This window comes from Hemiscyllium ocellatum, unplaced genomic scaffold (genome assembly GCF_020745735.1).
Source record: "Hemiscyllium ocellatum isolate sHemOce1 unplaced genomic scaffold, sHemOce1.pat.X.cur. scaffold_93_pat_ctg1, whole genome shotgun sequence".
Classification (NCBI taxonomy): Eukaryota; Metazoa; Chordata; class Chondrichthyes; order Orectolobiformes; family Hemiscylliidae; genus Hemiscyllium; species Hemiscyllium ocellatum.
The window spans coordinates 1,634,633-1,660,983 of NW_026869319.1; the positions used below are offsets into that span (position 1 = coordinate 1,634,633).

A 26,351-nucleotide genomic window follows, 5' to 3' on the forward strand; every position below is an offset into this window, starting at 1 on the left:
ACGACTTGGATGTGAATATATGAGATATGGTCAGTAGGTTTACAGAAGACACCAAAATTGGAGGTGTAGTGGACAGTGAAGAAGGTTAGTTCAGAATACAACAGGATCTTGATCAGATGGGCCATTGGAGCAAGGAATTGCAGACTGAGTTCAAATTAGAAAATGTGAGCTGTTATATTTTGGAAAGGCAAATCAGGGCAGGACTTATGCATTTAATGGTAATGTCCTGGGGAACATTGCTGAACAAAGAGACCTTGGAGTGCAGGTTCATAGTTCCCTGAAAGTAGAGTCACAGGTAGGCAGGGGAGTGAATGCAGCATTTGGTACGCTCCCCGTTATTGGTCAATGCATTGAATGCAGCTGTTGTGACGTCATATTGTGGCTGGACAGGGCACTGATGAAGGCCCTTCTGGAATTCTGTTGTCAGTTCCAATCTCCCTGTTCTTGGAATAATGTTGAGAAACTTGAAAGGGTTCAGAAAACATTTGCAAGGACTTTCCTGGGGTTGGACGATTTGAGCTATTGGGAAAGGCTGAATAGGCTGGGACTATCTTCCCTGGAGATTTGGAGGCTGAGAGGTGATTTTATAAAGTCATGAAGGGCATGGATAAGGTGAGCAGTCAGGGACTTTTTCCCAAGTTTGGTGGGTCCAGAAATAGAGGGTACAGGCTTAAGGTGAGAGGGAAAAGATTTAAAAGGGATCTAAGGGGCATCTTATTCATGTTGAGGGCATTGCATATATGAAATGAACTGCCAGAGGAAGGGGTGGAGGCAAGTACAATTGCAGCATTTAAAAGGCGTCTGATTGGGTACATGAAGAGGTAGGATTTAGAGGGATAAGGGTGAACCACTGGCAAATGGGACTCCATTAACACTCTCCATTAATGGTCAATGCATTGAATACAGAAGCTGGGACGTCATATTGTGGCTGAACAGGACGTTGATTAAGCCACTTCTGGAATTCTGTTTTCAGTTTGAATTTCCCTGTTCTGGGAAGGATGTTGTGAAATTTGAAAAGGTTTGGACAAGACTTACAAAAACATTGCCAGGATTGGAGGATTTGGGCTACAGGGAGGGGCTGAAGGCTGGGGCTATTTTCTCTGGAGAGTCAAAGACTGAGAGGTGACTTCATGGAGATTTATAAAATCACGAGGGGTGTGAAAAAGGTGAGCAGCCAGGGTCCTATTTCCTCAGGTTAGGTGGGTCCAAAACTAGAGCACATGGGTTTAAGTTGAGAGGGCATAGATTTAAAAGGGATCGAACTGGCAACGTTTTCAAGCTGAGTGTGGTGTGTGTATGGGAGGGGCTACCAGATGAAGTAGTGAAGGCTGAAAAATCACAACATTTAAAAGGCTTCCAATTGGGTACATGAATAGGAAGGGTTTTGATGGATACAGGCCAATAGATGGTAAATGGGAATCCATTAGTTTAGGATTCCTTGTTGGCACGGACGAATTGGACTGAAGGTCTGTTTCTTTGATCTTAATAAATTAAGATGCATTCCTCTCTTTTGTGCAGAGCTAGCTGAAGCACAGATAATTATCCTTGGAGCTGAGAAGGTGAAGCAGTGATTTTGATCTGGTGCAGATTTGGTTCCAAGGTCTTGAATTTGCAAAGAGAGAGAGGAATTGGTAACCCTGTCACAATTTTTAGTAACTACTTTCAAGTAATTGGCAAATAATACAAGGTGAAAATGTGAACACTATTTTACTAAGTTCTGAGCATCTGGAACAGTCTGAACGACACAGATTCAGGAGGTATTCTGAAACAGACTTGGAATTTTACTTTTTAAGGAAAGATTTGGGAGGCTATGGGCTCATGGGAGGGGACGTGGGACAGATTTGCAGCATCTCCAATAGCCCCCAGGCCCTGTGCTCTGTGATACTGCCCCATTCACTGTGAATGATGAAGCTCATCCCAGGGCAGGGAGAGGGATTAGTCCTCCACTCTCATGACAATGGTGCCCGGCTTGACGGCAGCTCCAGACCAATAGGAGGAGGGTCTGTGCGGTCCTTGAGCCAATGGGAGTGAATGAGGGGTGTGGCCAGCAAGACAACACCTGTCCATGAGCTGTGCAGGTGCAGTGTCACTGGGTGGGGGTGGGAGAGACAGCAGAGACTGGGACAGTGGCTGTTGGACCTGAATTACAAACTCCCGGTAAATTAAAACCAAAAGAACTGCGGAAGATGTAAATCAGAAACAACAACCAGGAGGGTCTGGAGAAGCTCGGCAGGTCTGGCAGCATCTGTGAAGAGAAATCAGAGTTCAAGTTTAAGATCCGGTGTCCCTTCCACAGAACAGGTGTTACTGAGAAAAAAAAGTCAGTTTATTTGCAGAAGATAGTGTGGGGGGAGGATATAAGGAGTAAAGGATAGGTGGGGATAGAGTGAGAAGAATGGTTGGATAAAGGAGTGGATAACGATATGGCCGGGGGAGGGTGACTAGCTGTTAATGGAGACTGTTTAGTGGCTTACCATAGGTAGTGTGTAATGACAGGCTGTGAGAGCAAGGCCTGGTGTGTGGGGTAGGGGGCTAGGACATGGGGTTGTTAGCCTCTGGTTAGCCACTAACAGTCTCCATGTGTAAGCTGTTGCCTACCTATATCACTCCACAATTGGAGCTGCCGAGGACACACACCTTTGGAATATCCTCCCTAACCCCCTCTGTCCGCCTTAAAGATGTATCTAAAAATCGTTCTCTTTAATCTACGTTTCCATCATCCGTGAAGCATTTTAGGAGATTTGTCAATGTGAAAGGCTCCATACAATGCAGGTAGTTGTTGTTATTGTCTGACATCAGGATTAACAGGGATGAGCACACTCTCTTATACCTGATGAACAGCAGCAAAAGCAGGAAGCACTGAGCATGCTCCAGCCCACAGTGGGACTCGGATTATTGATGGGGTGGGGGAACGGGGGCTAGAGGTGCTAGTTGTTCCTTCAACCAATCGGAGTGAATGAGGGGCGGGACAATACCCAACCACATGATAAACTTCACTGACAGCACAGTGTTGTTGTGACCAAGGCATTGGAAATGTGTGAAGGTGCAGGGCAGGGGAAAGGAAAGACATATTGACCAGGAAGAGGAAATTTTTACCGTATGGAATGAGAGGTTTTACAGAACTTAGTGTACATTGTACAACACAAATTTGAAAATCCAAATTCTGCCCCATTTTCCCTCCCTATAATGCATTTTACACTCCCTGAAATATCAACTGTGTGTTTCTCTCTCCACAGATACCAGTGATTAATGCCAAAGCCCCATTGCCTGTGGAGAAGGTGATGTTTGACGTCCTGTACAGCTGCAATTCGTGTGGTGAAGGTGCTCCCACAATGTGGTTGGGTAAGTGCTGTTATAGATTATTCACTCAGCGACAGTGAAGAGTTGACAATGTATGTGCAAATCAACAACAGTTTGTTTTTTTTATCACGTTTACAATTCCACAAAAATACTATTGAGAGCTTCTGACATAAGGCCACAGATGGGGATATTAGGTCAGGTGATCAAAAGAATTGCCAAATACACAGGTTTTCAGGAATACTTTTAAAGGAGGAAAGCAGGTCTGAGAGGGTTAGGGTGGGAATTCCAGACTGTGTTGCCTTGGCAACAGGAGAAACAGCCAGACAAGTGAAGCAATGAATAAACACATCGTTGGGAGTCTGAAAGAAATGAGTTGTCGGGATCTCACAGGTTGTGTGGTGCAGGGAGACAGGGATGTTCACAGCCAGGAATTACAGCAAGAGTGAGAATTTTAAATTGTTGCTTGTTGATGGATCAACAAGTTTTGGTACAAGTGAGCACTTGGAGAGTAGGGTTTTAGATACTCTTGAGATTGCATGTACGTTGAATGTGGGAGGCTGGCCAGGAGTGTGTTTTATAACGAACTCTGGAGATAACACAGGGATGGACGAGTATTTCAGTAAATGGGCTGAGACTAGGGTGAGTTGGGTGACGTCACTGATGTAGAAATAGTGTTTTTGGAGTTGGGCTGCACTGCCTCCTCACCACTCCCCCTCACCAATTCACAGATATTGTTCCTTGTTCTATCTGTCTGTCTTTTCTGGTTATGTCCTTCTCTCCCATTCTGCTACAAACTAATATTTGACCTCACCGTTGGTGCAAACACATACTCCATCCCGACTCTCCCTTTCCTTTCTGAATTCCTTGTATGTGGTGTCCCTTAAGGATCTCTCCTTGGTCCCTCCTGTTCCTCACCTACATACAGCCAGGAGGTGACATCGTCCAAAAGCACCGTGTTAGGTTTCACATGTACACTGACAATGCCCAGCTCTCCCTCCCCATCATCCCTCTCCATTACTCAGTTATCAAACTGCTCATCACATTCCCACTACGCAATTGGCTGCAGTTTCCTCCAATGAAACGTTGTAGTGGTTAAACTTGTTGCCTTCAGTTGCTATTACAAATTCCTTTCCCTGACTGTTGAGCCCCTCCCTCTCCCTGGGAACTGTCTGAGACAGAACCACACTCTTCACAATATTGCTGTCATGTCTGTAACCCCAACGTGACCTTCTGATCAGACATCTACACAATCACAAACACCACGAATTCCAATCTCTAAAATGTTGCTTGTCTCCACCTCACCCCAGCTCTATTGCTACTGAAACCCCTTAGCCGTGTCGGTGTTGCCTGAAACTTGATGAATCTAAAACAGAATCCATGATTCCGTGACTGACCCAGAATCTGGTTCCAGACTCCCTCATGTTGGGAAACATTCTCTCAGTATTTACCCTGTCAAACTCCTTAAGAATCCTTCATGTTACAATGAGATCCCCTCTCATTGTTCCCAAATCCAGTGAGTGGAGTCTCAACTACTTCAGCCTTTTCTTAAAAGATAATCCCTGCAAACCAGGGTTCATCCCAGTCAGGTTTCTGTGAAATGCCTCTGATGAAATGTTGCATTTCCTTAAATAAAGGGACCAAACCTTCTGTCATTACTCCCAGATGTGGTCTCACTTCAATTTATAAACTTCATAAAGTTCCCCTCAGGTATATACTCCAAACAACTCCCTTTAAACTTGCACTGATGTTGAAATGCTCAGCAGGTCATGCAGCATCTGTGAGGAAAACTCAGTTAAAGTTTCGGGTCTGGTCACCCTTCCTCAGATACGTTAACTCTAATTTCTTTCTAGACCTGCTGCTAGACCTGCTGAGCTTTTCCAGAAACTTCTGTTTCTCTTCCTGGTTTACAGCATCTGCAGTTGGTTCGGTTTTCATATCCTTTAAACTAGCCATCTCTCCTCTAGAATTTGTCATTCCCACCTTGGGGAAAAAGGATTCACGTTTGTTTGGTCTCCCCTACTCTGGGGGAAAAAGAAACCATGACTATTCACCCTATCATTGCTCCTTATAATTTTATAAAGTTCGATAAAGCCACCTAAAGTGTCCAGTGCTGCAGGGAAATAGCCTCAGCCTATTCAGCCTCTCCCTATGGTTCAAATGTTCCAATACTGGCAACACCCTTGTAAATCTTTTCTGAACTCTTGCAAATTTCCCAACATCTTTCCTGTAAGAGGGAGACTGGAATTGAAAGCAGTCTGGGGATTCCAAAAGTGGCCAAGCCAATAAACTGTACAACCGAAACATCATCTCCCAACTCCTATCCTCAATGTACTGCCCAATAACAGCTAGCATACCGCACACCACCTTCACTGACCTGTCCACCTTCAACCACACTTTCAAGGAACTATCAACCCACACTGCACGGTCTGTTTGTTTGTCAACACTTCCCAGGAACTTTTCATTGAGAAGTTGAGTCCTATTCTGGTAACATCTTTCTGAAATCAGGGAGACTACAATTGAATGCAGCATTCTAACACTGGCCTGACCAATGCCCTACTCAGCCACACCATGACCTCCTAACCCCTATACTCAGTGACAGAATCCCTACAGTGTGGAAGCAGGCCTTTCGGCCCATGAGACCATACCAACCATCGGAACAGCATTCCACACTAACTCTGTAACCTACCATTACCCAAAGCTAATCCAGCTAACCTGCATGTCTTTGGATTTGTGGGAGGAAGTTAAGAGCCCCCAGAGGCAGCCCACGCAGACACACAGGGAGAATGTGCAAACACCACACAGACAGTGGAGTCGAACCAGGGTCCATTTATTGACCAGCGCATTCCATTAAAGGTCAGTGTCCCAAATGCCGCATTCAGCACCTGATCTCTCTGAAACTCCATTTTCCAGGAACTATGCAGTTGTTCTGAGCCCTTCAGAGGGAATTAAGGTGAGGAGGAGAAAACACGAAAAGGGTTGAGTTGTAGATCTATAAAATAACTCTCCATCTTCCCCCTCTCTGTTCCCCCCGTCTCCCCTCACTCTGCTGTCTGGTTTTCCCCCCTCTCTGTCGGTCAGTCCTTTGTCGCCCCCCCCCCCCCCCCACCTCGTCGGTCGCACTCCCCCGTTGGTCTTTCCCACAATCTGTTGGTCTGTCCCCCCTCTGTCTGTCGGTCGCACACCTGTCTCTTTTCCCCCCTCCGTCGGTCGCCCCCTCTGTACCCCCCCCATCTGTTCCCCTCCTCTCTAATCCCGCTTTCTGTCCCCATCCATTTCTGTGCCTCCCCTCTCTATCCCGCCTCTCTGCAGCCACCCATTTCTGTCCCAACCCTCTCGATCCATCCACCCACCCTCTCTGACCCTCCGCCCACCCCCTCTCTGTCTACCCTCCCCTCCCAGTCCCCTAGTTCTGTATTTCCCCCTCCGCAGGGAAAATATCTTGTCTATTTACCCTATCCACGCCCGGCCTGATTTTAAAATTCTCTTTCAGGTCACCGTTCAGCCTCTGACGGTCCAGGGAAAACAGCCTATCCATCCCTGGCAACATCCTGGACTTCTTTTCTGACCCTTTTCAAGTTTGAGAACAGCCATCTGATAGGAAGGAGACCAGAATTGCATGGAATATTACGAAGTCGCCGAATCAATGTCCTGTACAGCTGCAATATGACCTCCCAACCCCTACACTCAATGCTCTGACCAATAAAGGCAAGCAGACCAACTGCCGCCTTCACTAATCTATCTACTTGCTTCTCTACTTTCAAGGAACTGTGAACCTGCACTCCAAGGACTCTTTGTTTAGCAGCACTCTCCTGGAACTTACTTTAAACTGTAAGTCCTGCTAAAGTTTGCTTTTCCAAAATGCAGCAGGTCGCATTTTTCTAAACTAAACTCCTCAGCCCATCACCCATCTGATCCAGATCCTCTTGTACTCTGAGGTAATCTTTTTCCCTGTCTACCACACCCCCCATTTTGGTGTCATCCGCATACTTATTTACAATACCTCTTATGTTCACATCCAAATCATGAATGTAAATGGCGAAAAGTAGTGGATCCAGCACCGATCCTTGTGACATTCCACTGGTCACAGGCCTCCAGCCTGAAAAGCACTCTCTGCCTTCTACCTTCGGACCAGTTCTGTACACCATGCGATCTAACCTTGCTGACCAGTCTCACATGAGGAACATTGTCGAATGCCTTACTGAAGTCCAAGTAGATCATGTCCATGCTCTGACCTCATCAATCCTCTTTGTTGCTTCTTCAAAAAAACTGAGTCAAATTCATGAGACATGATCTCCCATGCACAAATCTGTTATTAATATCCAGGATTTAACTCTGTACATTGGGGTCTGCGTTGCCCAGTTATAGGTGTTAATATTCGGGATGAAGTACAAGTACACCAGCATTTTGTCATCGACTGTGTATTGAGTCTTGCTAGTATCACCAACACAGTTGAGTTCCTTTTGAAAGCCAGTCCCTGTATCCCTTGCCCACCAGGAAATGGTGGCAGTGTCCTTACCTTTGGTTCTGGAGGATCGGGCACAGAGTTGAGGAACAGCATCTTTGAAGAGGATGATTAGAAAACCTGTCCAAGCCACCAGGCCATACTGTCTCCCAGCTGTCCCTGCCTCAGCCTCCAAACAGAACCTTCCTGTAGTTTCTCTCCTGTCAGACTCTCCCATTGCTCAGTTTGTCCAGGATCCCCTCCTGCTGCTGCTCCTGTCCCTCACTGACCTGTCCATCCCCCAGTGTCCTGCACATTCATTCATTGTTTACAATCCCATTACCCCAGTTCTCCAGCCCCACTCCTTCCCGTCCATAGAGACGGCTCAGTGGTTAGCACTGCTGCCTCACAGCACCAGGTACCCAGTTTCGATTCCAGCCAAACCCGGAGTTTGTGCATCCTCCCCGTGTCTGAGCGGGGTTCCTCCCCCAATCCAAAGATGTGTAGGACAGGTGAATTGGCCATTCTAAATTGCCCATAGTATTAGTTACATTAGTCAGGGGTAAATATAGGGTAGGGGAATGGGTTTGTATAAGGTACTGTTTGGAGGGTCGGTATGGACTTGTTTGGCCGAAGGGCCTGTTTCCACACTGTAGGGATTCTGATATATAGGGCAGCAGCTGCTGTCAATCTCCCGGACTCCTGTATGATCGGGAGCACGTGCTGTAGGAGGGGAGACCAGTGTATGGGCGCAGTGCTGGGCAACTGTGGGAGTATGCACAGTGCCTGGGAAGGAGGCTGTGGTTGTGAGGGATTAATCTGTCATTGGCAGCTTCCTCCCTCTGGGAGCAGGACCCAGGGGAATGGCCCCTTTCCTGGTACCCTGCCATGTGATCAGACTATCAGTGGGGCAGCATTTTGCAGAAAGTTATCAGAACTCTTTTGTGAAGATTCAGGGTTTTTATGGAAAGTGACAAAGATGGGCCTGCAATTCGAGTTCTAATTTGGTTCATTTTAGTAAGACAGGTTTTGGCCAGAGTGTGCAGGAAGCAGTGCATGCAGGATGGTTATCATCAGAGGATTCACCAACAACGCCCCCCCCCCACCCCCCCCCGCCCCACCCTGCTGGACTCAGAGTCAGACTCATTCATTTGGTTCTTAGTCCGCAGACAAGATCTAGGAAACTGAATTCAAAGTGAGGAGAGAGTGTGAGAGAACTGGGTTTGGAGGGAAGGAGTGAGGGGATTGGTTCGGATTTCAGTTCACAGAAGAAAGAGAAATTGTTAGACTGAGAGTTAAAACTTTGGAAAACATGAAACTACAATTTAATACTATAATTATCTTATAAAGATCCATCCTGTATTAATATGGTGAGTTGTTTTCTCAGTTGTAGGGTACCGAAAGGGTGGATTTGTGGATGAGAAATTCAAATTGAACTTCATGTTCAGATCTGATAGTTACTTGATCCGTGCCGATCTGAATATTCATTGGCCTTTTCATGTGGAAGGAAAGGTGTGTATTCTGTCCATGGGCGAATATTCCAAATCTCAGTGTGACTGGAAAAACTACTGAGACACAGCCAAGTCCATGTTAGGGTGGTGACTGTGGAGAAAGAGTTCATTTGTTTTTAGAAGTCTGAAAAATCATGGCATGTTTCCCAGGAAAAATTAAGCCACAGCTTTGCTTTGTAGAAGGACAAGCCTTTAATTAACCATACAACCAGAAAGACACAAGGATACCTGCACCATGGGAAATACTATGAAAACGGGATTGTTGTAAAGGAGTTCATTCTCGATCATGGACTGTAATCCATTGGCGTTGTCACGTTGGTTCCAGCGCCGTGGGGAAACACTGGAAATATGATGAATGCAGTGTAGGTTTCAGTTATTAAACTGTAAAAAGTGCAGAACAATTTACAAGGATGTTGTCAGGGCTCAGGGGTCTGAGTTATAGGGAGAGGTTGGACAAGCGAGGATTTTTTTGTTTAGAGCAGAGGAAACTGAATGGGTCCTGTTCTAGAAGTGTGTAAGACCATGAGGGGCATGGATAAGGTGAATGCATTCAGTCTTTTTTCCCAGGGAATCAAGGACTGGAGGGCATCAGTTGAAGGTTAGAGGGGAAAGAATAAAAGGGAAGCTGAGGGGCAACTGTTGTACACAGAGGGTGGTATGTATATGGAATGAGCTGCCAGTGGAAGTGGTTGAGGTGGGTACCTTAACAACAGGTAAAAGACATTTGGACAAATACATGGATAGGAAAGGGTCAGAAGCAGATGGGCCAAGTGCAGGGAAATGGGGTTAGTGTGGATGGACATTCTGGTCGGCATGGGCCAGTTTGGGCCAAAGGGCCTGTCTCTGCTGTAGGACTCTGTCTCCAGGTATATTTCCTCTTTCTCCTGCTATCCCTGGTAGCACCCTGGGATGTATTCCATCAGGGCAAAGCGACTTATCTACCTTTAGCTCCATTAGCTTGCCCAGCTCTAACGCTTTCGTGATAATGGTTGTTTCTTGGTCCTCACCTTCCTCAGTTTCCTTATCAATTACTGGCATGTTCTTCGTATCCTCCACTGTGAAGACTGACTGCTGTGTACTCATATTCCTAAACCCTGCTGGATAGGGATAACTAGGTACAGAACTCTGAGAGGTCTTCTCAGAGTCTTTATTGATGAGACATGGCAGTTACCTGGATAGTGTACATGCAAAACACCTCCAGGCAGCATCAGGTAAAGCCCCACCTATCCGATGTAAAGCTCCCATTCTTAAACATTTTGTGGTTTGGGACTTTGAATACAGACTCTGTCTCAGTATTTATCTCCATGGCAACGGTCAGTTAGAAAGTCGACTTCAGTTTCGCACTTTGTGGTTAAAACATACACCCCTGTGGCTCCCTCAAGTATCTGACAGGCACTTCAGTTTCAGTGGGGATGTCTATCAGGATTCTGATATGGAGGAGCCGGTGTTGGGGTGGGGTGGACAAATTTATAAATCTCACAACACTAGGTTATAGTCCAGCAGGTTTATTTGGAAGTACAAGCTTTTGGAGTGTGCTGTGATTTGTAACGTGATCAGGTTTATCTCTATGGTAACAGTTAAGTGCTTCAACAATGAGAGGCCACATTTTCCCACACAATAGGTTCCCCTCTAGCAGTGTAAGCTGCTATTCCAGCCCTGGAGATGGCTACTCATCACTTTTCTCCCCAATCCTATCTAGCTTTCTGTTGATCTTTAAAGTTTTTTCTAATCTCCTAGTTTCTCCTTGATTATTGCCAATTTGTATGCCTTCTATTTCATTTTGATAGACTCCCTTATTTCCTGAGCCACTCATGGCAGATTACTCCTTTTTCCTACAGTCCTTCCTTTTCCCTGATATACTTTTGCTGAGCACTACAAAAAATTCCCCCGTTGTCCGTCAACTTTTCCACGGTAAAGTCTTTGCTTCCAGTTTACATTAGCCAACTCCTGCCTCATCCTATTGTAGTCTCCTTTGTTTAAGCACTGGATCTTGGACTGGATCTAATCTTCCAGCTTTCCAGCTGTGTTCTAAGTTCAACCAGATTTATCAGAAGTCAGTTATCAGATTACGAGGTGAGGCGAAGTTTCCTGGGTGTTTTGCGTTTCATTGTCAAAGACCTTGGCTTTATATTAAAGTATAGGATAGATATTCACAACAGAGTATTCTGGACGGCACATACATGGACACTGTGGGCAATTTAGCATAGGCAATTCACCTAACCTACACATCTTTGGACTGTGGGAGGAAGCTCGGGCACCCTAGGAAACCCACGCAGACATAGTGAGAAAGTGTAAACTCCACACAGTCACATCTGGCTGAAATAAAACCCGGGTCCCTGACGCTGTGTGGCAGCAGTGCTAACCACTCAGCTACATCTGCTTAAAATCTGCTACCTCTTATTAACCTCCCCACCCCGCAATCTATGTTCCTTACGTCAGAAATCAGGTTGTGGAAGCATATGTCTCAGTAAAACCAATGACAGCCCATATGTCCTGTGTGTCTGAATGGGGATCCTATACACAACACCCTCCAGCCCACACTTTTCATTCACTATCCAGAAACATGTCTCCAGTGCCTTCATGAGGACTATAACTCCCACAATCCCTGAGGCAGGGACCACCCGTGTGAGGGGAAGCCCAGAACTGCACATGTACAGAATATGGGTGGATTTTGGCGCATGTGCTTTGGGGTAATTAGCGGAAAGCATTTGACATTGTTATTGGCTGGAGGATGGACCAATCAGCTTGTAGTATTGATGGGTTGGGGGGGGGGTCAAAGTGTCACCACACCCACATGGGACCAAGTTCCATCCCCAACTTGTCATAATGCTGGGAATCGACCAATGGGAAACAAAGAAGGATCTGACCCATTCTCCCAGACTGAAGGTTCCTCTTCTGTCCAGCATCTGCTACCACCCTTTCTATTTATTTCCTTTTGATTTATCCTGCTGTAACATTATAGACTTGCAGTAACTGAAGGGAAATGGAGTAAACCCAGAAAGGGTGCAGAGTCTAACCAGGGACGGGAAGTGGTGGCATGGATCTGTTTATCAGTAACTCCATGAGAATGGGGGTGGGTACATTAGGGACAGCAGAGGCAGAATGGTGGGAGAGAGTAAGTGGGCTGGAGGGTTACAGCTTTTGCAGAAGAAAGGGAAAAAAGATTTCCAGAGAAGCTAGAATTGTTCTGCTCTGAATTTCTAATCTGTACATACTTGTTTATACAGGGTGCTTAATGGTGAAGATTTGCAGACTGACATCTCAAACTCCTGTGCAGATTGTGATTAAGTTAACCAGCATTTGAAGAACCAAAGATGGAGAATAACTTGGGCAAAATCCAGCAACCCTGTCCCTCCCAGCATTGTTGGTCTATCTGCACCAAATGGGCTGTGAATGGTTCAAGACAGCAGCTCACTCCCATCTTCTCAAGGGTAACTAGAGATGGGGAATAAATGCTGGCTGAGCCAGTGATGCCCATATCCTGGAAATGGTTTCTATCTCTAGTTGCTGAAACCCAGTTGATGTTACTGCAGGATGGTGAGGGATGCTGAGTGCATCCTCCAGGAGGCAGCACCATCACATTACCCCTGCCTATACCCACACAGTAACACAGCAACGTCACTGGAACAAAAGGCAGTGAAGCCAAAGGAGGACTTAGATATAGTTCTTCGAGGTAAAGTCATGAAAGGGAATTGGAACACAGCAGGAACAGGAGACTGAGCTGGATGGTCAGCTGTTTCCCATTGAATGTGGAGCAGGATTAAAGGGCTGAATGGTCTCCTCCTGCTGCTATCTCCCAGGTATGTATATAGCCATAGAGCCCGGGTAGGAAGAAGTAGGCAGGGCAGGGATTCTCCAGGCGAATGCACTTCCACATCCGGGTTCAGCGGGAAGGGATCAAATCAAAGTAGAGTTGGGGGTGAGGAGGCAGCGATGGAGATAAAGCACTGTATCCACTGCGGTGCCCATCTCTATCTAAAGACAACGGGAGAATTGATAAAAGCTACGTGCTCCTTCTCCAAGGACACCCTGTTGTATCACCTTTATCCTCAATCATAGAATAGAATCCCGACAGTGTGGAAGGAGAGCATTGGCCCATCAAATCCCACCAGCTATCCAAAGAGCATCCCATCTGGAGCACTCCACCCCTGTAACACTGCATTTCCCATGGCAGATCCACAGAGTCTGAACAATCCTGGACACTGGACAATTTAGCATGACTGATCCACCTAACCCACAAATCTTTGGACTGTGGGAGGAAACCAGAGCACCTGGAGTGGACCCACACTATCCTGGGGAGAATGTGCAAACTCCACACAGGCTGTTGACCAAGGCTGGACTCTAACCTTGTACCTGGTGCTGTGGAGCAGCAGTGCTATAGAGCAATTTAAATCAAAACAGATGACCCCTGCTCATTGCTGTTTGTGGAGACTTATTGCCCAGAGAGACATCCTGAGATTCAGAAAGAGACAATATGAATTCAATCAACTCCTGCTGAGTTAATGTGATTAACAACAACATCAATACTCCAACAGCGTCATCAGACCTCGTACCTACTCTATCATTTACAATTTTTAACCCATGGGAAGTTTGTTACCAGCTTCGATGACAGCCATAATGCTCTGACCACTTTGACAGAGCCAGTGCTCGTCAGTTCTCATAGTTATCAATAGATTGAATCTAAACAGGATGCCCCACAACAGGAAGTGCTCTAACACTCAATGCCCGTAAGGCAAGGTCATTTTCCTAAAACCACTCACGACTGGCAATACCATTGAAGATATTTTATACAGTAACCTTTCTGTCTCAATTGCCAGTTCCAGTCCATGACACAGCCAGTAACATGCCAGTGAATTGAATTCTAACAGCAGCATTGCCCTGGCAGGAGAGATTGAGGAGCTTGAAGCTGTCTTCTCTGGAGTATCTAAACATGAAACACTTCAAATGAACAAAAATCTTCAAGAGCTCGAGAGAATGTATACAGGAAGGATGTGCTCCTAGGCTGGTGTGCCTGGAATGAAATAAACACTAACTACGGTATCTTTACCCAGCATCCCCTTTAGCTGCATAAATGTTGAGGATTTATTTGCTGCTCTGATTCCACTCTCTCCATCACTCCCATTTTTCACTGCTGTAATGTTGATGACTGTGCAAATGTATAAAATTTAATTTAATCCATCCCAAAGCCTCTCTGTACCTGTGCCTCACTTGTGTTCACCGAGACACTCATTCAATCTGACCTCTTTGTAAACCCTGCTCTGATATTTCTTTAGAGGGCTCAGAATTAATTATTCACAGAATTGTTACTGTACAAAAGGAGGCTGATTGGCTCATCAGCTCTCCAAAGGATCACCTCACGGAAAGCTATTCTTCTCCCTTTACCCCATAAACCTTCCCATTCATCCTCTTCCAGTAACACCGGCGAGTTCACAACTAGCCACAGCGATCAGATTTATTTTGTTTGTTCATGGGATCACGGCATCACTTGCTGGGGCAGCATTTGTCATCCATTCTGACTGCACAAGAAATGGTTCAGAGTCAACCCCATTATTCAGGGTCTGGATTGACATGTCGGCTGGACCAGGTCAGGAGTAACACAGTCTCCCAGACCCAATGATATGAAGAGTTGATTTCTGGCCTACTATCTTATTTCTGAAACGATAATGAATAATGTTTGCCTTTGAATTAAAAGAGAAAGATGAAAATGTGTTTTATTCTGATTGAGCACATCCTCCTGTGTCTCTCAGTTGTTATTGACAGTCTCATTCCCCCCGCACCAGAACCTGTCCCAGAGAGTGTTACAGAAATAGCAGAATGGTCAGCTGCAGCTGGTCACCTGACCGGTCACTGGACCCAAAGGTGCACTCTCCACAGATGCTGCCAGATCTGCTGACTTTTTCCAGCAATTTCTGTTTTTATTTCTGATTTCCCAGCATTTGCAGATGTTTAGTTTTTCATATTCATCTGGTCTGTTGCAGAGGAGTTTATTGATGAAATTAGAGGGTTTTGCAAGTTGTACGTTAGGTCACACATCAGCTATGATCATCATGAATGGCAGAGAAGGGTTGAGGGGCTGAATGGCCTCCTTCTGTTCCAATGAAAGTTATCCATCTGCAGCTTGTGGTAACATTTCCCCTCACTGCTCACTTCACCCTCCATGTCTAACACACTGTTACTGACTGAACAAACCTCCTGTGTTTGAACTAAACCTGCTAATGTTCAGTGGCTCCTCCTGCCTCCTGGGTTTAACTCTCATCATGGAATGCTGTCTTGTATTACTGCGGGAATGCCCACAAGGACTCAGCCTGGAGTCTGTATCCCCTGGGATCCACGAACCCCATTTATTTCCTCCTTCCTCTCTCATTCTGGCTATTGAACTCTCAGTTTCAATCCATTCTCTTGTCATGCTCTTCAACATGCCCATGTGGGTGGACTAGAGGCAGCTGGGATTTAATGAAGGGAAATGGGAATTAGGCGGAAGCATGAGGAGAGGTGACAGCAAAGACAGTTCTCATTGTAACGGCAGAGTTTCTCCATGACCCAGTGAGTGCTGCAACACCTGAGACTGGGGGGGGAGCCAGATTCAATCAGGGATTTGGGGAAACACTCAGACACTGACCTGTCCATCTGGTGTTAACTCAGACAGAGAGAATGAAAGATACATATTAGATTGCAACTTTGATGATCTGGGGCAATGAAACATGCTTCCGACCTGATGATTTCAACCTCAAATCTCTGAAAATACAAACACAAAGCTTCCCATTTGTACCAGGTTGTCTCTCACCCTCCTGTTTTCTTGAGAAAAACATTTGGAGCCGTTCAGCCTTTTCTTGTAATTATAACCTCTATGTTCCTGTAAGATTTGTAATGAAACCTTTATTGTTTTCCTGTCCCTTGTGAGTGGTGGCAGCAGCAGAAACAGGTCCTGACCTGTGAGGAGTTTCAGTTGGAATACTTATATTTAAAAATTCGTTCTCACCCTCACATACAGTGTGAAATTGAGGTAAAAACAGAAGGATAGGAGTGAGTGAGAACCCACAGAAACACACAGGCAGCATGTGTACCTGAGCTGAACAAACTGGGCATTAGGAAAATGTGACAGCAATCGCAACCATTTATAATCGCATAATTCTGCAGGTGTAGACAGAGGCTATTCGGCCCATCAAGTCGGTAATTACCTGCTCTCCTACCCTATCCCCGTAACCCCACATTTACCATGGCCAACCCAACGCGCCAAACCTACACTGTCCAGGCCATGTTAGCACGGCCAATAGAGCAAACCTGCACATCTGTGGGAGGGTCACAAATTACATCCAAATGCTCGGAATTGTGGATGAAAGCTCACAAATACTTGACTGACGCAAATTCTCTGTTTCCAAAATAAAATCTGGGGAAAACTGCAGCCAGAAAGATTTCCCATTATCTCTGGAGGAACAGAATTCAAAATTTGTGCCATTGACCCGGGGGGGAGTGAAAGTTACAGTGGTCAGGGAACTATCAGAAATGTAATAGGTTGTGAGTAGGTAGGTGTGAGACAAGGACAGAAAGGCAGTCTGTCACATAGGCGAAGGCAGGAGAGATTAAACAGCAGAAATGGTAGTCCCTCAAGGCCAAGGGGAATAGATTTAGGGCTGGGAAAGAAACAAGGAAACAAGATATGCAGCTGCCAAAGAAATACTTTGAGAAAATAGGTTATAACAACATAGAGGACAGCGTCTACAGTCTGAAATTGTTGCTCTCATTGGTGAGTACAGAACGCTGTAAAGCCTGAGTCATTCTATCACAGCCAACACATGGAGGATGGGCCAAGTGGCTTTGATCTGTGCTGTAACTTTCTGATAATTTTATTCTGACATTTGGAGCTCAAGTCTAATGATGTTTAACTTCTCAAATTGGACTGGAGTTTAATATTCTGGAGAAATGTCAAATAAATCACATTTATCCCATTCTGCAGAACTTAGTCCATTGCCCTGCACGTTCCAACATTTCAGTTCCATCCACGTACTTTTAGTCAAATGTAATGCTGGTAACTGCCTCTGTCACCCCATCAGTGAGATCCTGCTCTCCACCATCTCTGAGGGAAATAAATTCTCCTTTCCTCTTTTTTTCTGAGAATTATCTTCAATCTAAAACCTCTAGTTCCTGATGGCTCTGTTAATGAATAGCTGCTTCCTATCCATTCTACCTGGATTCCTCAGCATTTCATCACATCAATTAAATCTCAGTTCATCTTCCTTGGGAACCTCCCCCCCCCCCCCCCTCCCCCAACCTATCCAATCTTTCCTCAGAGCAGAAATTCTCCAATCAGAGAAACATTCTGATCAATCTTCTCTGTCCCCTCTCTGGTGTGATCACATCAATCCTGGAATGTGGGGACTAAGAGTGAGTGCAGTACTTTAGCCGTGGTCAAACTAGTGTTCCAGTGTCACCTCCGTGTTCTTGTGGTTGTTGCTGATACAAGAAGTGTCCTGGTTTTCCCACATGGAACTGAATGTGCACTCCATGGGGCTGGGATTCCCTACCATGTGTTTGTTTGTTAACTAATCCTAAATTAACTTCACATTTCAGATACCCACCAATAAATTTCGTCCATTATACTCAAGTCACCTTACTTTTAATATCTCTTTAAAATTATTACTAACACAACAGGTTTTAATTTGCTGAATAAGTATTCCTGTGTCTTCACTGTTACAATCACTTGAAGATTATCTTTACCTTCAGCTACATGTGGCGAATTGAACACTGATTGTAAACATATTAATATCAAATGGACTTCAGTTTTATGATGATTCATCCAGTCTGACATTCTTGTTGATTAATATCTTGGAGAGAACTGTCCTCAGAACTCCAGCTGTGCTCTGACTTCAATCACAACTGGTTGTGGTGGACTGCAGATCTTAGATCTGTTCCGTTGTTTACTGGATTGTTTCGCTCTGTCTATCACTTGCTGCTTATGCTGTTTGGTAACTTCATCAGGTGAACACCTCATTTTTAGGTATTCATGCTGCTGTTACTGACATGCCCTCCTGAATTCTCTCAGTTGAATGAGGGCTGATCCTCTGGTTTGATGGAAGGAGGGAAGTTGGGGAATATGCTGGGCCGTGATTCTGTAAGCTTTGTTGGAGTACGACTCTACTGTTGTTGGAAGGCAAGAGCTAAACTCTTGCACTGTAAACCCGATGTACAAGAAGCTACATGCAGTATCCTGAACACTGACAGGCCAAGACATGAAATACGAGCAACGCTGTACAATGATGCAGGATCACAACTGCAGCAAGGGGAGATTAAGATCCAACTTGACATAGGAGTAGGGAAAGAAGCAGCTGATCAGATTGTCTCCTTCATAGTCACAAAGAGACTCTGTGAGATTATTGTCCTGTTGGGTGTGAGGATGGAGGAGGTTGGGGAGATGAGGAGCTCTTCAAAGGAAACTAATCTGCCTGAGAGTTATGGGATCGACTTGATTGCTAGGTATTTAACAGAAAGGTAATTGAAACTGTTCTTATCCCCAAAAGATAACAAGACTGATGGTGTTTACAATCATGATCAGAAACAAACCTCAGAATACATGGTTCATAGATGGATGTCAATAGCCCATCAACATCCAGCTCCTGCAATTATTCAGCAAATGTATGTGTGATTAACCAGTCCTGATGTCAGTCCTGATGTACCAGAAAATCGCTGTTTACTCGGTGCAGATGGACAGTGATGTGGGGAAGTATTGGCCGAATGATATTGTCGCTGGACAGTTAATCCAAAGCCCCAGATAAAGTTCTGGAGACCTGAGTTCAAAGCCTACTGCAGCAGATGGGGGAATTTGAATTAATTTTTAAAAAACTTGAAAATTTAAGAATCTAATGATGACCATTAATCGATTGCCAGAAAAGCCCATCTGGATCACTAATGCCCGTTCAGGAAGGAAGCTGCCATCCTTACCTGGTCTGGCCTACATTGTGACTTCAGACCCACAGCAATGTGGTCGACAGTTCAGAAATGTTGTGAACATTTCCAAAACGAAGTTCTTGATATGCAAAACTTTATGAACTGCCAAAACCGTTGCTCATTACTTGGTGTGAAAAAGAGAAAAAAAATCATCCAACTGTGGGTATGAGTAAATTGACTGGTATCTCAGCAGGATGGATGCCTGAGTGAATCCCTTCCAGCCCCCCCCCCCCCCCCCCCACACACACACACACAGAGCAGGTGAACAGCTTCTCCCCAGTCTGACTGGTTTGGCCAGTTTCCAGGTGGGATAGGCAAAGAATTCCCTTTTGACATTCCCCACATTTCCAGAGTCTGTCCCTAGTGTGGCTGCACTGGTGTTTTGCCATTTCAGATAAATGCTGGCAGACTGCTATACACACCGTTACACCCTCACCACCCCCTCCATATATATATACACACACACACACACACCCAGAATCAATCATTCATCTTCTCCTCTGCCTGCACCACCATAATAGGTAATGTTCTGCATATTTCTAGCCAATACAGACAGCAGAAACACTTGTTCATGTCCCTCTGTCTCAAAACCTTACATCTGATCTTAATTCTTGTACCATCGCCTATCGAATACACATATTTTTGTCTGCTATATCTAGGGCTGTTATAATCTTATACAGCTCTATCAAAAATATATTTAGCTTGTTTACTTCAAAGAAAATAGCAATTTCTTCAAATCAATCCAATGACTGCATTTTCTTCATCAGTGAACCACTCCAGTAAGTCTGTACTCCACATCCTGAAGATCACTCATATCCTTCATTGTTGATGACTATTTTGTTCCACAAATCCAGACGATGCAAGTTTTCTGCACAACAGTAGTAGCTTTATTATCGGACAGCCGGCGAGAGTTTTAAAGCATCTCTAAAGTAGCAAAGTGCCTACTTGTAGAGACTCTTCTTCATGAATCTCTGCCTTACCCACAGAGACAGTATATTTAATAGGAATTAGACAAAGGCATATCAGTCACATGGGCGATTGTCATTACATAGTTTAAAGCAGGTAATTATGACCTTACAAAGCTTGATGAATGGCGATGTCCTGTGATAACGTATTAATGGATTACAGAAACTGATTATCGTAATGTTCATGATTATGTGTTGATGGGAAGAGATTAAGGCTGGAGGGTTCTTCCTTCAGTAAATGGGGAATTCACTTACCTATGCTAATATGGAGGGGAGGTAAGACAATGGGAGCTTGTTAGATGATTATAACTGTTATCTCTTATAATCCTTTCCAAAACCTTTCCTACAATGGAAGGAAGGCTCACTGGTCTATAATTACCTGGGTCATCTCTGCTGCCCTTCTTGAAAAAGGGCACAACATTTGCAATCCTCCAGTCCTCGAGTACTAAACCCATTGACAATGATGACTCAAATATCAAAGCCAAAGGCTCTGCTAGCTCCTCCATAGCTTCCCAGAAAATCCTCGGATAAACCCCATGGGGACTTGTCTACTTTCACTCCTTCTAGTATTGATAACACCTGTGTGTAACTAACCTCAATCCTTTCTAGTCTAATATCTCGTACCAAGTTTTGTCCTCTACAATATTCCCCTTTTCCTGTGTAAACACCTATGAAGAATGTTCATTTAGCACTTCTCCGATCTCTGCACGGTCCACACTCAACTTCCCACTTCTGTCTTTGATTAGCCATATTCCTACCCTAATCATCCTTTTATTCTTCACATACCTATGGAAAATTTCAGGGTTATCCTTTATTCTGTTTGCTAAAGACTGCTCTTGTCCTCCCTTTTTTTTTTAAACTCTCTCTTTAAATCCTTCCTAGCTGATCTGTAACTCTCTATTGCTTCATCTGTACCATTTTGCCTCATCAACACATAAGCCTCTTTCTTCTTCTTAACAAGAGATTCAATTTCTGGAGTAAACCATGGTTTACAAACTCTGTCTGTGCCAGTTGGGTCACCCCACAGCCATTGATTTTCCAAAGACAACAATCCAAGATTTTCCAACCTATCCCAATCCAGGCAACATCCTGGTAAACCTGTTTCCACCTTCCCAAAACCCTTCACATTCTACCTATAATAAGGTGATCAAAACGGCACACAATTCCCCAAAGGTGGCCTGATTCTAGGTTTATATTCACTTCCCTGACAGAAGGAGGCAAGCCCTGCTATTCACCTCCTTCACCACTTTCAGGGATCTTTCAGCTTGCAACTGAAGATCCATCTGTATATCAGTGCTGCTCAGGGCCCTTCCGTTTATTGTATACATTCCTCTTGCTATGTGTCTTCCAAAACGCATCACCTCACACTTGTCTGAATTAAAATATATCTGCAATTTCTCCACAAAACTTTCTGACTCATCTCTTTCTTGCTGTATCCTTTGACATCATTCTTCACGATTCACAACTTCAACAGTTTGTGCCATCTACAAACTTGCTCATTAAATCTTTTACATTTCCAAACTTCTCATTTACATACATTACAAACAACAGATGGCCCAGGTCTGATCCTTGTGGAACAGCACTAGCCATAGACCTCCAGCCAGCAACATGCCCCTGCACAACTGTTGCTGGGAGAAATATCAAAGAGGAGCCTTGAGTTCTGTGAAGAGCAGCATGACCAACGTTTATTCAGAGCTCCTTACTAATGCATGATGGGAGAGGTCTCTCTCTGGCTCCCCCAGATAACTCCAGCATTTTGATGTGTTGATTTCATACGTTCCAGTAATATTTTCCCCCTGACCTGAACTCCAGGGTTTGGAATGTCAGCTCGGATATTTCCGTGTTCCGTTTCACAGTCTCTGATTCTCTCAGCCCATGCAGCTGCTTTGCCAGTTCTTTCACAAATGGTTTAACCCTATCCTTGTCATTGCACATCTCCAGCCCTCCCACTACCACACATCTCCAGCCCTCCCACTACCACACATCTCTGGCCCTCCCACTACCAAACATCTCCGGCTGTCCCACTACCAAACATCTCCGGCTGTCCCACTACCACACATCTCCGGCCCTCCCACTACCACACCCTGTGGCATCTGCATAGTCCATCCAGTCACTAATTCAAAGGGGGACAGCCCCATACCCTTTGCTGGGGTTGTCCTCAGTTTCATTAGGCTGGTGTGGAGTACTCTAACCCATCGCTGTCCTGTCTCTGAGAGAGCCTTAGTCAGACTAGCTGTCAGTGTCTGCGTCATTCCTTCTACTGTCCCAGAGCTCTGGGGGTGGTATGGGGATGGGATTTCTGTTCAGTACCAAACAGGGCACATAGCTCTTTAGCTATGTTCCCTGTAACATTTGTCCCTTGGTCATAATCTGCAGGGGAATGCTTCCACCCAATGAGTAAACCTATTTATTAAAACCCAGTAGGACTTCCTTCCCTGGGACTGGGATGGGTGTGTGCGTGTGTCAAATCCATCTGTAATTGTTCCCATGGGCCCCTGGGTCCCTGCTGCTGCCTCCATTTTATCCTGATTGCTTTCCCTGGCTCACACTGTGAACACACTGCACCCCTTCGACAAAACCTTGCTCCCTGTTCTAGGCAAGGATTGTCGTGGATCATCTGCTATTGCATTGTATCCTGCCCCATATGGTTCAGCCCATGATATGTTTTTAATAATGTTTGTCTTATACAGTGTGGTGGCACTGTTGGATCATCCAGACTCTGTCTTGTCCTATTATTGCCCCACCCTTTTCCCATTCCTGTTTCTCCTGTTGTGGGACTGTTTCTGGGAATATCTTTCAACCTTCCTCTCTCACTTCTGTAGCTATGCCCATTGCCATCTCCTCGAATGTCTTCACTGTTTCAGTCAGTATTTCACATATAAGATTATTAAAAGACTGGACATTCTGGAGGCTGGAAGCATGTTTCCGCTGATGGGTGAGTCCCGAACTAGAGGGCACAGTTTTAAAATAAGGGGTAGGCCACTTCGAACAGATTGAGGAGAAACTCCTTCACCCAGAGAGTAGTGGGATGGAATGCTCTGCCCCAGAAGGCTGTGGGGGCCAAGTCTCTGGATACTTTCAAGAAAGAGTTGCATAGAGCTATTAAGCATCGTGGAATCAAGGGTTATAGGGATAAGACAGGAACAGGATACTGATTGAGGATGATCATCCATCATCATAATGAACGGTGGTGCTGTCTTGAAGGGCAGAACTGCCTACTCCTGCATCTATTGTCTATTCACCCGCCTTCCCCACATACTCACTGCCCTGTTAGTGTGGGGTTTCTACTTTCCTGTGAGCTATAATCTTCATTATTGCTGCTTCACTGGGAAAGTTAGCTGCTTCCACAAACTCTCTGATCTGTCCTTCATGCTCTATGTGCCCCACCAAGCCCAGGCTATCAATTGGTCATGAACTATACCAAAGGCATGCTGTCTGTCTGTGTATGTGCTGACTCCCTGACTAATGTCAGTGCTTCTGTCAGGGCTCGTGATGGTTCTGCCATTTCTGGGTAATTCTCGACAAAAGTCCTCCAATAATTGAACAATCCTAAAGTTTGCCTTATCTCCTTCACGGTGTGTGGGTGTATAGTTTTGAAATCATGATCTTTCGTTACACTGGGATTGTCCTCCTTCCTTCCTGATTTGATCGCCCTGATGTGATGTCCCAGGTACGTCTCCCCCTACCTTCCCACGTTCTGTGGGTTAATTTTAAGCCCGGCCTGCCTGATCCAACACAATACTCTGTGTGATATCTGGGTATGTTCTTTCTCTCCAACTGAGGTAATGAGGTGTTGGTAAGATTAAATTGACGAACTCCATCAGCCATGTATCAGTGGGATATACTGGAATATTATGGGATCCCTGAGGTAATTGGATCCAGGTCTACTGCTTTCCTCAGACAGTAAATACCAGCTTATTCTGCTGTTCCAGGTCTACAGGAAGCCATTCACAATATCAAGGGCTGAGACTGTATCCTGTTGCAATTTTAATCCATTAACTGAAGTGGTGTGGTTCGCTACTGTAGGATACTGTTCAGTGGCGGATTTACTGAGGGAGGTATAATCAATAGTGAGGTGGGATGACCGTTTCGGTTTCTGTGAGTTAGTCTGGGATACTGTTAGTCTGACTATTCCCTGCTTCTCTCACTCTGTTACTGTCACAATGACTGCCTCCTCAGCCCCAGCTTTAATGGGATCCTGTTTGTGTGGGGAGTGAGAGGACCCTCGATCTTTACAGGATCTACAGATAACAATCCACATTCCTGTTTGAGTTACCCGCCCTGCTGTTTGGGTCCTAGCTATAACTCCCCAGATTCTCTGACTGCTCCAGTCTCCCTGCAAGGTAACAACCCTGGAGATGTCGCCTCTCCTTTGCTTCCTGTCCCGGGCCTGGCCAGGTTGTTCCCATATTACAGTTTGTGTCTCTACATCAATAGTTGTTCGGAACGGTTCTAAAATGGCAACTCCCAGAATGGTCCTTTCCTCAGTTTCACACTCCCATATCTGAATATATTTTGCCATATCCATGATCTGCATCGGGACAGGTTTATTTCATCCAGCTTCCTCGATTCCCTCTCCAACTGCTCTCATTTTAGTAATTGAGGAGTGAGGGGCAAATCTGTATCGGTAACTGATATAGATGCTCCTGTATTAATATTATGTTCTGCTGGTTCCCAAGCACAGCATCAATGAATATTCATGTGCCTACATGAACACAGGTGCACACACAATGTGAACATCTACCTCCCTCTCCCTGCCTACGTTCCTTGGCTATGTACCCTTTCCTGCTTCCCTTGTAACATTGTGGGTCTGGTTACCCTCCCTGTACTGCAGCTATTCCCCTGTGTTTCTGAGTTTGCCTCAGCTCTCATGGTCCAATTCAGAAGGTGGTTAGAATTATCTCCCACTGGGAGTCCCATGTTTATAATTCCAGTTAAATATGGTCCCATGTTATCTTTAAACACATCAACCTATTTCATCATCACAGGTTGGGGGTTGGTAATCCCCAGTGGTCCTTACACACCTTAGGTTTCCTCTCTGTATGATCCTCGATATTACCCTTGGGTCCCTGAGTCACCAAGGTTATTTTAGCCCATTCAGCCTGTCCCCTCCCCAGTGTGTCCCTGTAATATCTGTAAATGCCTGGAGCCACTGATCGGCTGTGCACTGGGAGGGAAGCAGCTCACACCCTCACCATCTCATTGCAGAGACATGTTCTGCTGTACACATCGTGGCATCTTGGCCTGACACCATCATCGGTGAGACTGTATCTCAACTAATTTATCTGTATTCACCCAATAAGGCCCATTATTACCATTTCTCTATCAGGCTGGGTGATCATTCACCAACATCTGTCGTTCAGCCGGGTAAACGGTTCAGTTTGGTTTCTGTCAGTTCCCTTTCTTGCCCCCCTCCCGTCTGTCCAAGTTTGAGCTTTGATGCACAGCGGTGCCACAGACATGGCCTTCTGGGCCTTACAGGGCGGTGGGTCAACCCACCTATTGTCCTCTCTCTGTCCATACGTGGGCGCTTTGTCATCTAACCCGTCCCAGTCAGTGTCACCATCCTCACTGCCTTCTGAGGATAGTGGGAGACTCGGTACCTCCCCCACTGTAACTACCACCTGGCTCTTTGGCTTTCAGGTCTCGCATCTCAGAGGCACCACCTTCACTTGTTCCTGTTTCCCATAATAACGTAACACATCCTGTCATTCCTGCAATAAAACAGAACAAAATGTAAATTTGGTTTGACTTGAAATATGAGTAATTTGACATTCACTTGACATATCGAGAGAAGTGAAAATTCTACTGTGATTATTTAAGTGAATTTAACGTGATCATATGGTGAAAATGATGATAATCAACGACAATGAATGAACTGAATAATATGTGATTATTTGCACAAGTTCTTGCAATGAAAATTCAATTTTATTTAATGCTTGTCACCCATTACACCATGGGCATTGTTATTAGGGAATAAAGTAATGGAAGGATATCAGAGAAAATAAATAGACTTTAATTTTAGCTTCACTGCAATAATGAACCAAAACAATATTTGGACATATGGGTAAACTACATAACAAAGTTTCCATTGTCATTATTACCATGAAAACTATTTTAGTTTGCAAGTTGTTTTATACTAAGAATAATTGGAAATAAATTGTGATTATGAATTGACCATTTAACATATAT

The 26,351-nt window shown here is 45.0% G+C and overlaps 2 long non-coding RNA genes across 8 annotated transcripts in view; one reads left to right on the top strand and one right to left on the bottom strand.

Moving 5' to 3' along the window:
* Nucleotides 1–14,430, top strand: part of LOC132814814 (uncharacterized) — a 38,914-nt gene extending 24,484 nt beyond the window's left edge. For all 4 annotated transcript variants that reach the window (XR_009644505.1, XR_009644504.1, XR_009644507.1 and 1 more), the window contains 3 exons: nucleotides 3,237–3,342; nucleotides 6,791–7,128; nucleotides 12,480–14,430. This is a non-coding gene — a long non-coding RNA (uncharacterized LOC132814814). The remainder of the gene's footprint in view (nucleotides 1–3,236; nucleotides 3,343–6,790; nucleotides 7,129–12,479) is intronic.
* A 5,628-nt stretch (nucleotides 14,431–20,058) lies between these two features.
* The window catches only part of LOC132814812 (uncharacterized), a 42,121-nt gene continuing 35,828 nt past the window's right edge, over nucleotides 20,059–26,351 (bottom strand). For all 4 annotated transcript variants that reach the window (XR_009644499.1, XR_009644498.1, XR_009644497.1 and 1 more), the window contains one exon: nucleotides 20,059–25,873. This is a non-coding gene — a long non-coding RNA (uncharacterized LOC132814812). The remainder of the gene's footprint in view (nucleotides 25,874–26,351) is intronic.